Source organism: Nicotiana attenuata, unplaced genomic scaffold, assembly GCF_001879085.1.
Source record: "Nicotiana attenuata strain UT unplaced genomic scaffold, NIATTr2, whole genome shotgun sequence".
Classification (NCBI taxonomy): domain Eukaryota; kingdom Viridiplantae; phylum Streptophyta; class Magnoliopsida; order Solanales; family Solanaceae; genus Nicotiana; species Nicotiana attenuata.
Window position 1 is genome coordinate 254,986 of NW_017671393.1, and position 12,795 is coordinate 267,780.

The following is a 12,795-nucleotide window of genomic DNA, read 5'->3' on the forward strand; positions in this document are numbered from 1 at the left end:
GGAGGAACTTGTAGTTCTTAGGCTTGAATCTTTGAGTTTAATCGGGTTTCCGGTGTTGTTTTAGGTGTCTTAAGGATTGGTACAAGTTTAAATAAGGTATTAGGTGGTATTGGTGCTTTTGGTTGAGGTCCCGGGGGCCTCGGGATGATTTCGGATGGTCGACGGGAAGAAATTCTAAAGTGTGCAGCAGCAGATTTTGAGTCTTCTGGTATTTCCGCTTCTGCGGCTTGGGAACCGCAGAAGCGGCTTCTTCATCGCAGAAGCGGTTCCAGGCATCTCCGCAGGAACCGCAGAAGCGATCCCTTCCTCCGCATAAGCGGGACCGTAGAAGCGTGATTCGTACCGCAGAAGCAGAGTCTGGCCTTAAGTGAAAAAAACCGCAGAAGCGGCTCGTGGTCCGCAGAAGCGGGACCGCATCTTGTCCGCAGAAGCGGAAATGACTGTTCAGAAATATCAATTTCGAGGGTTAAATTTCATAAGTTTGAAAATCGATTGAGAGCTCGGGAGAAGGCGATTTTGAGTGGGTTTTGAAGAGAAAATCATTGGGTAACGTTTCCTTGATCCCTTTTCATTATATTTCATCATTATATAGCTAAATACATCATTGGAATTCGAATTTAGGATTAAAAGTTGGTTAATTTGGGGTAAAACTTCATTACCTAAACTATTGAGTTTTGAGTGGGCATTTGACCTCCGATTTGGGAGATTTTTATATGGTTAGACTCGTCAGGGTACGAGGGTTCTAAAAATGGGAAAATTATTCGATTCCGAGGCGTTGGCCTGAAGGGCATTTTGGTCATTTCACCTAATTTCACGCCGTAGCTTTAAATTTAATAGCAAAACCAGGTGTTTGCGATGTTATTTACAATGTGTAATTGAATTGAATAGATTTGGGCCATTTGGAGTCGGATACTCGTGGCAAGAGCGTGGTGTCTAGTTGATATTGAGCCGGTTCGAGGTAAGTGGCTTGTCTAACTTTGTGTGGGAGACCTTGTTCCCTTAGGATATGATCTTGAATATTTGAATGCCCCGTACGTGAGGTGACGAGCGCGTACTTGAGCTAATTGTTGTAAATCCGTTTCTTCTTGAAGTATTGAAATTGAGATTTCTTGTTTACTTGTTCATTTTAACTGTGAGTTTGTACTTGTGCTAGCTTAGAGACTCATGTTTAGCTGGCTTACTTGCTTATTTGCTTTAACTGTGCTATTTGTACTCTGTGAAGCATGTTAGGCTATAATTTACTACTTCGTGTCCTGATTTTTAGCATTGTTCCAAGATTTATGAATCGTTGTTGTTGTGTGTTTAATTTGGGACTACGGGACGTCTTCCCGGGAGATCCCTCTGCACTCGGGATATTCTGGATTGAGGGTGCGCGATACCAAGAGATCCCTGGCACATGTGTTTCTATATATATATTGGGATACCAAGAGATCCCCGGTTTACTTATTGAGGATACCAAGAGATCCTCGGGATACCAAGAGATCCCCGACTTGCTTATTGAGGATACTAAGAGATCCTTGGGATACCGAGAGATCCCCAGTGTTGATGATGAGGATACTAAGAGATCCTCGGGATACCAAGAGATCCCCCGGCTACTATTCCTTGTTGAAGGCAGTTTTTCCGTGTATTGTTACCTTTGCTTTCTATTACTGTTCTTCCTTATTTACCTGGTTTAGATTCTCGTTGTAGACTTTATTTAAACTATTTATGTTATCTCATTATTCATTATGTTACCTCAGTAGGGCCCTGACCTTCCTCGTCACTACCCAACCGAGGTTAGGCTTGGCACTTACTAAGTACCGCTGTGGTGTACTCATGCCCTTCTTGCGCATATTTTTTCATGTGCAGATCCAGGTACTTCCTCCCAGACGTATCATCCTCGTGGTGGAGAGCCCTAGCTGAGACTTGAGGTATATCTGCTACGTTCGCAGACCAGGAGTCTCTACTCTGTTCCGGCTTTGGCAGATAGTTCCTTTTCTTTCCTTTCATGTTGTTTAGACATTCTGGTGTAGAGCAGTTGACTACATTCTATTAGCCTGTGTTTCCCGTGAGTTTTCGGGTTTTGGGATTTAGTTGTAGACTTCCGCGTATTTTGAGTTGTATAGGTCGAGTGGCCTTATATACAGTTGTTATTTCCGTATGTTCAGTTTTAATTAATTATTCCGCAAATGTTAAATTATTATTCCGCACTGTTAGGCTTACCTAGTTGTAGGGACTAGGTGCCATCACGACATGTTCATGGAAGGTGAACGGGGGTCGTGACATGTTTGTAGGAAAAGGTTACCTCACCGAGGGCCTTTTCAAGCTGAATGTAATGGTTGTTGAAAATAATAATAAAATTTCAGCTTCGTCTTACTTATTGAGTCAAATAAATTATGAAATATACGTTTGGGTCATGTCAATTATAAAACCTTACGGAAAATGATTAATTTGGAAGTATTGCCCAAGTTTGAATGTGACAAATTAAAATGTCAAGTATGTGTGGAATCTAAGTATGTTAAACATCCTTATAAGTCGGTTGAAAGGAATTCAAATCCTTTAGACTTAATTCACACAGATATTCGTGACATGAAGTCAATACCATCTCGCGGAGGAAAGAAGTATTTCATAACTTTTATTGACGATAGTACTTGATATTGCTATGTATACTTACTTAATAGTAAAAATGAAGCAATAGACGCATTCAAGCAATACAGAAATGAAGTTGAAACGCAACTTAACAAGAAAATCAAAATGATAAGAAGTGATAGGGGTGGTGAATATGAATCTCCTTTTGAACAAATCTGTTTAGAATATGGAATTATTCATCAAACAATGGCCCCTTACACGCCCCAATCCAATGGGATTGCAGAAAGAAAGAATCGTTCATTAAAGGAGATGATGAACGCATTATTGATAAGTTCTGGTTTGCCACATAACTTGTGGGGGGAAGCCGTTCTTACGGCTAGCCGAATACTAAATCGAGTACCCCATAGAAAAACAGAATCTATTCCATATGAAAAATGAAAAGGAAGGAAGCCCAACTTGAATTATTTTAAAGTGTGGGGGTGTTTGGCAAAAGTGCAAGTTCTTAAACCCAAAAGGGTAAAAATAAGACCAAAAACCGTTGATTGTGTTTTCATAGGATATGCGACTAATAGTAAAGCATATCGATTTCTGGTTCATAAATCAGAAAATCCCGACATTTATAATAATACGGTTATAGAATCAGATACTGCTGAGTTCTTTGAAAATATATATCCGTATGAAAAGGAATGTGAGTCGTTTGGTGAAGGATCTAAACGACCTCGGGAAGAAACAAAAGAAAGTACACTTAACCAGGAGGATCCAAGACGTAGTAAACGTCGAAAAACGTCTACTTCATTTGGACCAGATTTTGTGACTTTCTTATTGGAAAATGAGCCTCAAACATTTAAAGAAGCTGTGTCTTCTTCGGAATCATTGTTATGGAAAGAGGCAGTCAATAGTGAAATAGAATCCATATTGAACAACCATACATGGGAATTGGTTGATCTTCCTCCTGGAAATAAACCGGTGTGTTCTAAATGGATCTTTAAGAGGAAAATGAAATATGATGGAACTATTGACAAATATAAGGCAAGACTTGTGGTCAAAGGGTATAGACAACGAGAAGGTCTTGTCTATTTTGATACATACTCTCCAGTTACAAGAATTACGTTCATACGAACGTTAGTAGCGTTAGCTGCAGTTTATGGTCTTGAAATTCATCAAATGGATGTTAAGACGGCCTTCTTAAATGGAGAGTTGGAGGAAGAAATCTACAAGGAACAACCTGAAGGGTTTGTGGTTCCAGGTAAAGAAAAGAAGGTCTGTAGACTTGTTAAGTCCCTTTACGGACTAAAACAAGCACCCAAACAATGGCATGCGAAATTTGACCAAACAATGTTGTCAAATGGATTTAAGATAAATGAATGTGATAAATGTGTGTACATTAAAAATGTTCCAAATCACATAGTCATTGTTTGCTTATATGTGGATGATATGCTCATAATGAGTAATGACATTATCAACATAAATGCTACTAAGCGTATGCTAACTAGCAAGTTTGATATGAAAGACTTGGGAGTTGCTAATTTAATTCTGGGAATTAAGATCCATAAGACTTCTCAAGGTCTGGCGTTGTCACAATCTCATTATATTAAGACAGTACTTGAAAAATTCAAGCACTTGGGCTTTAAAGTTGCAAAGACTCCAATTGACGTGAATCTTGCATTAGCAAAGAACAAAGGCCAAAGCATATCACAATTGGATTATGCTCGTGTGTTGGGTTGCTTAATGTGCATCATGAATTGTACACGAACAGATATAGCTTGTGCTATAAGTAAATTGAGTCGATATACGAGCAATCCAGGTCAATCTCATTGGATGGCCATGAAACGAGTTTTAGGGTATTTAGTACATACCCAGGACTTTGCTTTGCACTAAAGTAAATATCCTGCGGTCATTGAGGGATACTGTGATGCAAATTGGATCACCGGATCAACTGATTCCAAGTCCACAAGTGGATATGTATTCACTAATGGTGGAGGAGCGGTATTTTGGAAGTCGTCCAAACAAACTTGTATTGCCCGCTCTACAATGGAGGTTGAGTTTCATAGCCTTGGATAAAGCCGGCGAAGAAGCTGAATGGCTCCGGAATTTCTTGGAAGATATTCCATTTTGGCCGAAACCGTTGGCACCAATATGCATACATTGTGATAGTCAAGCGGCAATTGGAAGGGCTGGGAGCGTTATGTATAAGAGTAAATCTCGTCATATACGACGAAGACATAAAACCGTTAGACAATTACTCTCTAGAGGAATTATCACGATTGACTATGTAAAGTCAAGTGATAATGTGTCGGATCCACTTACAAAAGGCATAACTAGAGAGGTAGTTGAGAAGTCATCAAGGGGAATGGGACTGTGGCCGAGAACAAGTCATAGTGGCGGTAACTCTACCTAGAAGACTGGAGATCCCAAGATCTAGGTTCAAGGAGATCAAACAAAGTCATTAATGACGGTTCAACATTGTCAACTAAACTTTTGGTTCATTCTCGTGATGAGACAATGTTCAGTACCAAGGATAAAACATTAAGGCTTTTTAATGATTTCTAAATTTGATACGGGGTATATCAAATAGTGTATCTACGGGATGACACGTTTAGGAATCACCTATGTAAGTGTGAAGTGTTAGCCGCTTCAAGGAGAACTTTGTAAGCCAATTCTCTACGCACTTATGAAACCAGGCGGTGTTCATGGCTGAAATGAACACAACAATGAGAACCAAAGAGGGTTAAGGGTTGGTTGTGTGACTTGTGGTTGTCTAGGTATACACCAAAGTTCGACGGTTCAAAGATATCAAATCTACCGATTGATCGAGTATATCCGACATAAGTTCACTACGGAAAGTTCAAAGGGAAACCTACTTATCGAGATGCAATTAATTCTTGCTTGCGAATCACACAGTTATTCATGCATACTTCCTTGATATAGCCATTCCCCATTCATGTGGGGGATTGTTGGGTTTCTGTATTTAATATATATTAAATACATAAAAGAGGGTGAATGGGAAATGGAGGGAAATGAAATTTTTGAGTGAAATTTTAAGTTTTTCCCCCTTGGTAAATGGACATTGTCCCATATTGGAAGAGGAAGAGGTTTTTATGGGTATATAAGCAATTGCTCTTCTTCTAGCTCTTAAAGAGTTGAAAAGAAGGCAAGCTTCGCGCCGTCGTCGTCGTCGCTCGCTCGGCTCGGCTCGACTCGGCTTCCGCTTCGGCTTCGGCTTCGGCTTCGGCTCGGATTTGGTCAAATGATCGATTAACTTTTTGGACCAAATTTATTTGTTAATAGTAAAATATTAATAGAAATGTTATTAAATATTTGTTTTAATAACAGAATATTAATATTAAATCCAATCCGTTTTTCTGTTTTGGTAACAAAAAATTAACTACCCTTTCAATTTTTCCTCTTTATTTTACCTCTTTATTGTTGAGTAAATGGCCATTTATGTAATGGCATTTATGCTGTGGCCGTTTTGCATAAACAGCCATTCTGAAGAGTTGCACCTCTTCAGATTTCAGCCCAACTTTGGCTATAAATACAACACTATTCTGCTCAGAATTTCACTACGATTTTCTGAGTTTTCTCTCCTTCTTCTGCATACTTTTAGCATCAAACAGAGCAAAAGTAAGTGTGATTTGCTACCGAACTTTGTGTTCGCTGAAACACTGAGGTTTGAAGTACCACTACACCAGTGTGTAATTCGTTCTATCCTGGGAGGAAATAATCCATAACCTTGGGTACTAGAAGAGGATTAAATTCCTTAAGGAAACACTGTGAATTCAGTGGGCTCGAATTGGTTTTCTGTCATTTCTGTTTATGTTCATTTCTGTTTATATTCATTTATATTTCCAGAATTATATTACAAGTACAGTATACTAACAGAAACTAGTACTATATGAAAAGCACGAAGGCCTTAGCGAAATGTCGTTCGTTTTTTTACCCTTTAAAAATATATTTTATATTGGATAAAATTGTAAAATCAAAAAGCTTTCCTAATATTTAGGAGTTCTAAATCAACTAATTTTTTAAAGTAATTTCGTGTTTGATTTTCTTCTCCTAATAAGGATACAAAATATTAAGAGAATAAAGCAATCCAAAAAAGTAGGAGGAAATTTTTTCGTTAGTTTCCAGCAAGGAAACTTCACGATTTTTGTTCTTGTTTAATCATAAGGACCAATTTTGCCTCTTTACTTCCCTTTCATATGATTTATTTGTTGTTTCTAAAATTTAAATAAAAATATTTTTTAGAAGTTTGGTTGTTAAATTCGTTTATTTCTATTCTTAAAATTTTCTATGGCATTAGGTTTTAGGGAAGAGTAATTATTTTTGGAAAAAGGTAATAATTGTGATAAAAAAAATTAATTACCGTAATTTAATTTACAAAAATACCTAAATTACCTCAATAAAAATCCGTGTTAAAAAAGAAACTAACACTATTACTAAGAAATTTTATTGCATGATTTAACTTTAAAAACAGAAATTAATTACGAAATTCATCTTGTAGCTGATCAATTTTTTTTATTGATCGGTCACTAATTTTGTCACTAAGTAGGATTAGCGATAATTTTTTATTATTTAACTGCATAATTTTTTCATCGCTAATTTTTTTCTTTATGTAGTTGACTTGTCTAGAATACATGGTATCTAGACGATTATTTTGATACGAAACTAATATAAAAGAACACTAAACTTTCAAAATCATCTTGGTTATTTCATGCTTAGCCTCTACTTTTTTTTTACTAAATAGGCTCAATGTTTGTCATTTTCAAGAGCTTATATTTTAAAAATTTTATTTTTAAGGGCTTATATTTTTTTATAATTTTATATGCATCGTACAAGGTACACACGCATCGCGCGTATCCTAAAACTAGTTATATAAAATAGAAGGAAACGACAAAGCTCAAAACAAAGGAGCCTATGGTTTCCTTGCGAATCAGAATTACGCTTTTCCTTGTTATAAACAAAAGCTCCTCTAAAAGATTAAAACAAAAACCAAATAGAAAAAGTTTGGGTTCAGTTGTTTTGCCTCAAGCCTCAGATGCTGATCACCGTTGTCACTTATTATTTAGAACCCATACACTTCAAATTCTAGCTCCGTCACTGGCTTCGTCTCTGCCTGCAGTTTTTCCGAACAAGAAAGCTTCATATCTGGGCATTATAGCTTATATATTTTTTAAGTAACTGAATACATAGATGAGCATCAAGCACCAGTGGTCTAGTGGTAGAATAGTACCCTGCCACGGTACAGACCCGGGTTCGATTCCCGGCTGGTGCATACCTTTTTCCTTTTAATTAAAAAAATAAGATTTTTCGTCTGTGAATGTTTAATGCAGCTTCCAAAGGGACCATAGCCGATAGCCCTAATATGTATATCACAATATCAACACTTAGTTGCCAAAATATATAAGCACCCTTCATAATGTAGCTTTGTATATTCTGTTTGAGGTCAAAATGTTTATAATATTGTACTATTAATTCATTTCTCACTAATAAACGAGAACAACACATAAGTCAGGATGGCCGAGTGGTCTAAGGCGCCAGACTCAAGTTCTGGTCTTCGTAAGAGGGCGTGGGTTCAAATCCCACTTCTGACAACGTTTGTATGGTCTTTTTCCTTTATTATGTAACCAACCATGTGATATTTACTTTATACATGAAATTTGTCTTGTTTTTCATTTTTAGGTTGCCGAATTTTTCCTTATGATTTTAGTCGGTGAATGATTTTCGGTATTTGTTTATTGTTATTAATTAATCTTTTTCATGCATGTCTTATGTCACGCCCCATTTTCTCACGAAAGTGTGTTTTGACACGTGACAACTCTTTTAAATGGATATTAAAAGAGAAGAGTCGTCACATTACGATTTTAAGATGCGTTAGGGCACCTATATATAAATAACTCTGGCTTAACTAGTTTGCGTCCTCAAAGATCGAGTAAGGGTTCAAATTACCTTGAAGAGAAGGTGTTAGGCACTCATCGAAGTCCACAAATGTGGTTCCCGGCTGAATTTTAAACTATGTGGGATTATTCGTTGTAGGTTGCAAAGTTGTGAATTAATCCTAAGCAGTCAAGTACATACATCAATTAAAAACAATTAATTAAAACTAGTCATGGAAAAATGTTAAAAGAGAACTCTTTTAAATGGATATTAAAAGAGAAGAGTCGTCACATTACGATTTTAAGATGCGTTATGGCACCTATATATAAATAACTCCGGCTTAACTAGTGTGCGTCCTCAAAGGTCGAGTAAGGGTTCAAATTACCTTGAAGAGAAGGTGTTAGGTACTCATCGAGGTCCACAAATGTGGTTCCCGGCTGAATTTTAAACTATGTGGGATTATTGGTTGTAGGTTGCTAAGTTGTGAATTAGTCCTAAGCGGTCAAGTACATACATCAATTAAAAATAATTAATTAAAACTAGTCATGGAAAAATGTAATAATTGTAAATAATAAAAAAAAGCTACTTAATTACATAAAAGGGAACCTAAATTTTAAGCCTGATTGATCAACTCCCGTGCAAAGTATGCTAAGGCTTTTTATAGCCAAAAGTGCAATGGCTATTCGGGCAATTTCTGTATCATGTCCGCTACCCTCAATACTATTTTAAAGTTGTTAACCTAAGAGCGCACTAATTAATTCTAAATTGCATCTTAACTCAAAACGACTCATTCCTTCCTATAGTCCTGGATGCTTTGGACACTATTTTAAAGGGATGGTTCTTGACTTGAGGAAAATCTCAGGTTTCTATTTATATTCTTACTAACGTCACATAAAAGGGAGTACATTGCGACCTAAACAAGTAATACATAAGGCAAGCAGGCGCTTATGTTGACTAGGTGTGCTTATCGGGCGGATAATTAGGCTTAACGGTTCGGCTTATGGGTTATCTGACACATGTGTATGGTTTTTCCTTTATTATGTAACCAACCATGTGATTTTTACTTTATACATGAAATTTGTCTTGTTTTTCATTTTTAGGTTGCCGAATTTTTCCTTATGATTTTAGTCGGTGACAACTCTTTTAAATGGATATTAAAAGAGAAGAGTCATCACATTATGATTTTAAGATGCGTTAGGGCACCTATATATAAATAACTCCGGCTTAACTAGTTTGCGTCCTCAAAGATCGAGTAAGGGTTCAAATTACCTTGAAGAGAAGGTGTTAGGCACTCATCGAGGTCCACAAATGTGGTTCCCGGCTGAATTTTAAACCATGTGGGATTATTGGTTGTAGGTTGCTAAGTTGTGAATTAATCCTAAGCGGTCAAGTACATACATCAAATCAAAACAATTAATTAAAACTAGTCATGGAAAAATTTAATAATTGTAAATAATAAAAAAGCTACTTAATTACATAAAGGGGAACCTAAATTTTAAGCCTGATTGATCAACTCCCGTGCAAAGTATGCTAAGACTTTTATAGCCAAAAGTGCAATGACTATTCAGGCAATTTGTGTATCATGTCCGCTACCCTCATTACTATTTTAAAGTTGTCTAATTAATTCTAAATTGCATCTTAGTTCAAAACGACTCATTCCTTCCTATAGTCCTGGACGCTTTGGACACTATTCTAAAGAGATGGTTCTAGACTTGAGGAAAATCTCAGGTTTCTATTTATATTCTTACTAACGTCACATAAAGGGAGCACAGTGCGACCTAAACAAGTAATACATAAGGCAAGCAGGCGCTTATGTTGACTAAGGGTGCTTATCGGGCGGATAATTAGGCTTAACGGTTCGGCTTATGGGTTATCGAATTATAAATGTAGTAATCCGCTAGCCATCAAATAAGAAACGGGCGGATTGGTATCGGATTGATAATTATCGGGCGGTTATCGGGCGGTTTATCGGCTAAACCAAATAGAATTTTTTTGAACAATCAATACCAAACGGCCAAATGGATAGTTCAAGCTGTCTCTGATAGTTGTAGTAGCTTTTCCTGATTAGAAGCCAAAGAAGACTGCCAATGCCATTAGCTATAGTTAGACGACAGTTCTATTGAGAATTAGAAATTAGAGATTTAGCCATTTAGGTTTTAATAGTACTTTATATACATAGGGGTAAAAGTATAAATATAAAATTCTTAACGGGTTAACAGTTTACCCGATAAGAAAATTGAGTAATCCGCCCCCAAAACGTTAAGCCGTTAATTATAAAATCTCAATTCGTTCACCATCCGTTACTCCGATAATCCGATACCAATAAGCCAACAAGCCATCGGTTCGATTCGCTTAACGGTTTCGATTCGATTTTGGACCGCCCTAATGTTGACCTCCGAAATAATTAAGCAATTAGTTAAGGTAATGAATTAACTAAAGTGGTAAAACAGGATCCTCAAATGTACTAAGCTTAATGACTTAATGCCACCCCATTCAATGAGAAGGTATAAAAGAAGGTAAGGTTTTAAGTGGTGAATGATTTATGGGACCAAAAGAATAGAAAACTTTCAAAGCTGACATCTAGTATTCAAGAGCTGAAATAGTTGATAAAAAAATAGAACCTAATATTTTTATTTAAAAAAATCCAGATTATAAATGAGGCCAATTTGCAAAGTAAAAAGTTTAAAATAATGCCAAAATGGATCATAATGTTGGTCGAAACTATTGTAAAATACCAAATAGGTCGAAAATGTTTGCGAAAGCTGATTTCAAATTGTCATTAGGCTAAAAAAGTTTTAACTTGTAAAGAAAATTTTAAATTGAAAACATAGCAAATTGGTATAAAAATGCTTGCAAGAATGAAATAAATTCAGAACTAGCATAACGTTCAAATACTTACAAATATATATATACCAAATGGAGTAAATTAATACTTGTGAATTCAAGTACAAAACTCCAGAAACTTAAAATCTATATTATTATAAAAACACGAATAATTTATGCTAAATGTTATGTGACAAAAATATCTTTAAACTATTAACAAACTTTATGCCCCTCAATATCCCATAACATTTAAAATATCATACACATGTTAATGTACGAAGACGTAAAAGGTATATTTTGTTACTTAGAGTCCAAGTAAAATTAACATATGTTGGTGTTGGCATTTGCTTCGACCAACTTACAAAGTATTATAATAATCGTAGGAAACAAAATCGAATTTCATTATAAGTAGACTCGTGATAAATGATAGTCCTACTCAACTAAAATAATAGATATCGCTGCGAATCTAACATTCCTTATAATATTTTCTTATCTACATTAAGGTTTAATTTGTGGTATGTGAATATAGCATTGGTTCCTGCGAGAGAACTTCCATTGCACAACATAGAGGCTAAGTTGAATTCAAGAAAATATTGGGTCCAGCCAAATTTATTAATTGTTAACCATAGCATATGGTAAAAGGGTAGCCCGGTGCACTAAGCTCCCGCTATGCGCGGGGCCCGAGGAAAGACCGGATCACAAGGGCTTATCGTACGTAGCCTTAATTACCCTGTATTTCCGCAAGAGGCTGTTTCCATAGCATATAGTAAAGGTACGAAAGAGCATTAAACTATTAGGTGAATAGGATGGTGTTTGGCTAAGCTTATAAGCTGGTCAAACTGGCTTATAAGCACTTTTTGGCTTATCTACGCGTTTGGTAAAATTAAAAATGTTTATAAGTTAAGTGCTTATAAGCCAAAATAAGCCAAAAGCCATAAGAGGGTGTTTGGCTAAACTTATAAGCTGGTCAAACTGGCTTATAAGCACTTTTTGGCTTATCTACGCGTTTGGTAAAATTAAAACTGCTTATAAGCCAAAAATAAGCCAAAAGTCATAAGCTGGTCTCCCCCAACTTATCAAATTTCAGCTTATAAGCACTTTAGGTTTGACCAAAATATTTACTATTCTATCCCTAAAATACTTCTTTTTAGAACAAAACTCTTCGTATACCCAGTTCTTCAGCTGCTTATTATTAATTTCAGCACTTTTATCCAAACACGTAATTGCTTATTTTTTAAATCAGCTTCAGCACTTAAAAGTGCTTTTCAGCACCTAATGCTTATCAGCTACTCTAAATCAGCTAAGCCAAACGAGCTCTAAGTTGGTCTCCCCCAACTTATCAAATTTCAGCTTATAAGCACTTTAGGTTTGACCAAAATATTTACTATTCTATCCCTAAAATACTTCTTTTTAGAACAAAACTCTTCGTATACCCAGTTCTTCAGCTGCTTATTATTAATTTCAGCACTTTTATCCAAACACGTAACTGCTTATTTTTTAAATCAACTTCAACACTTAAAAGTGCTT

The 12,795-nt window shown here is 36.2% G+C and overlaps 2 non-coding genes across 2 annotated transcripts; both read left to right on the plus strand.

Moving 5' to 3' along the window:
* The first annotated feature begins 7,772 nt into the window (after positions 1-7,772).
* Positions 7,773-7,843, plus strand: TRNAG-GCC. Its single transcript has one exon. It is a non-coding gene; the product is annotated as a tRNA-Gly (tRNA).
* A 235-nt stretch (positions 7,844-8,078) lies between these two features.
* On the plus strand, positions 8,079-8,162 carry TRNAL-CAA. The gene has a single exon. It is a non-coding gene; the product is annotated as a tRNA-Leu (tRNA).
* The last annotated feature ends 4,633 nt before the right edge of the window (positions 8,163-12,795 follow it).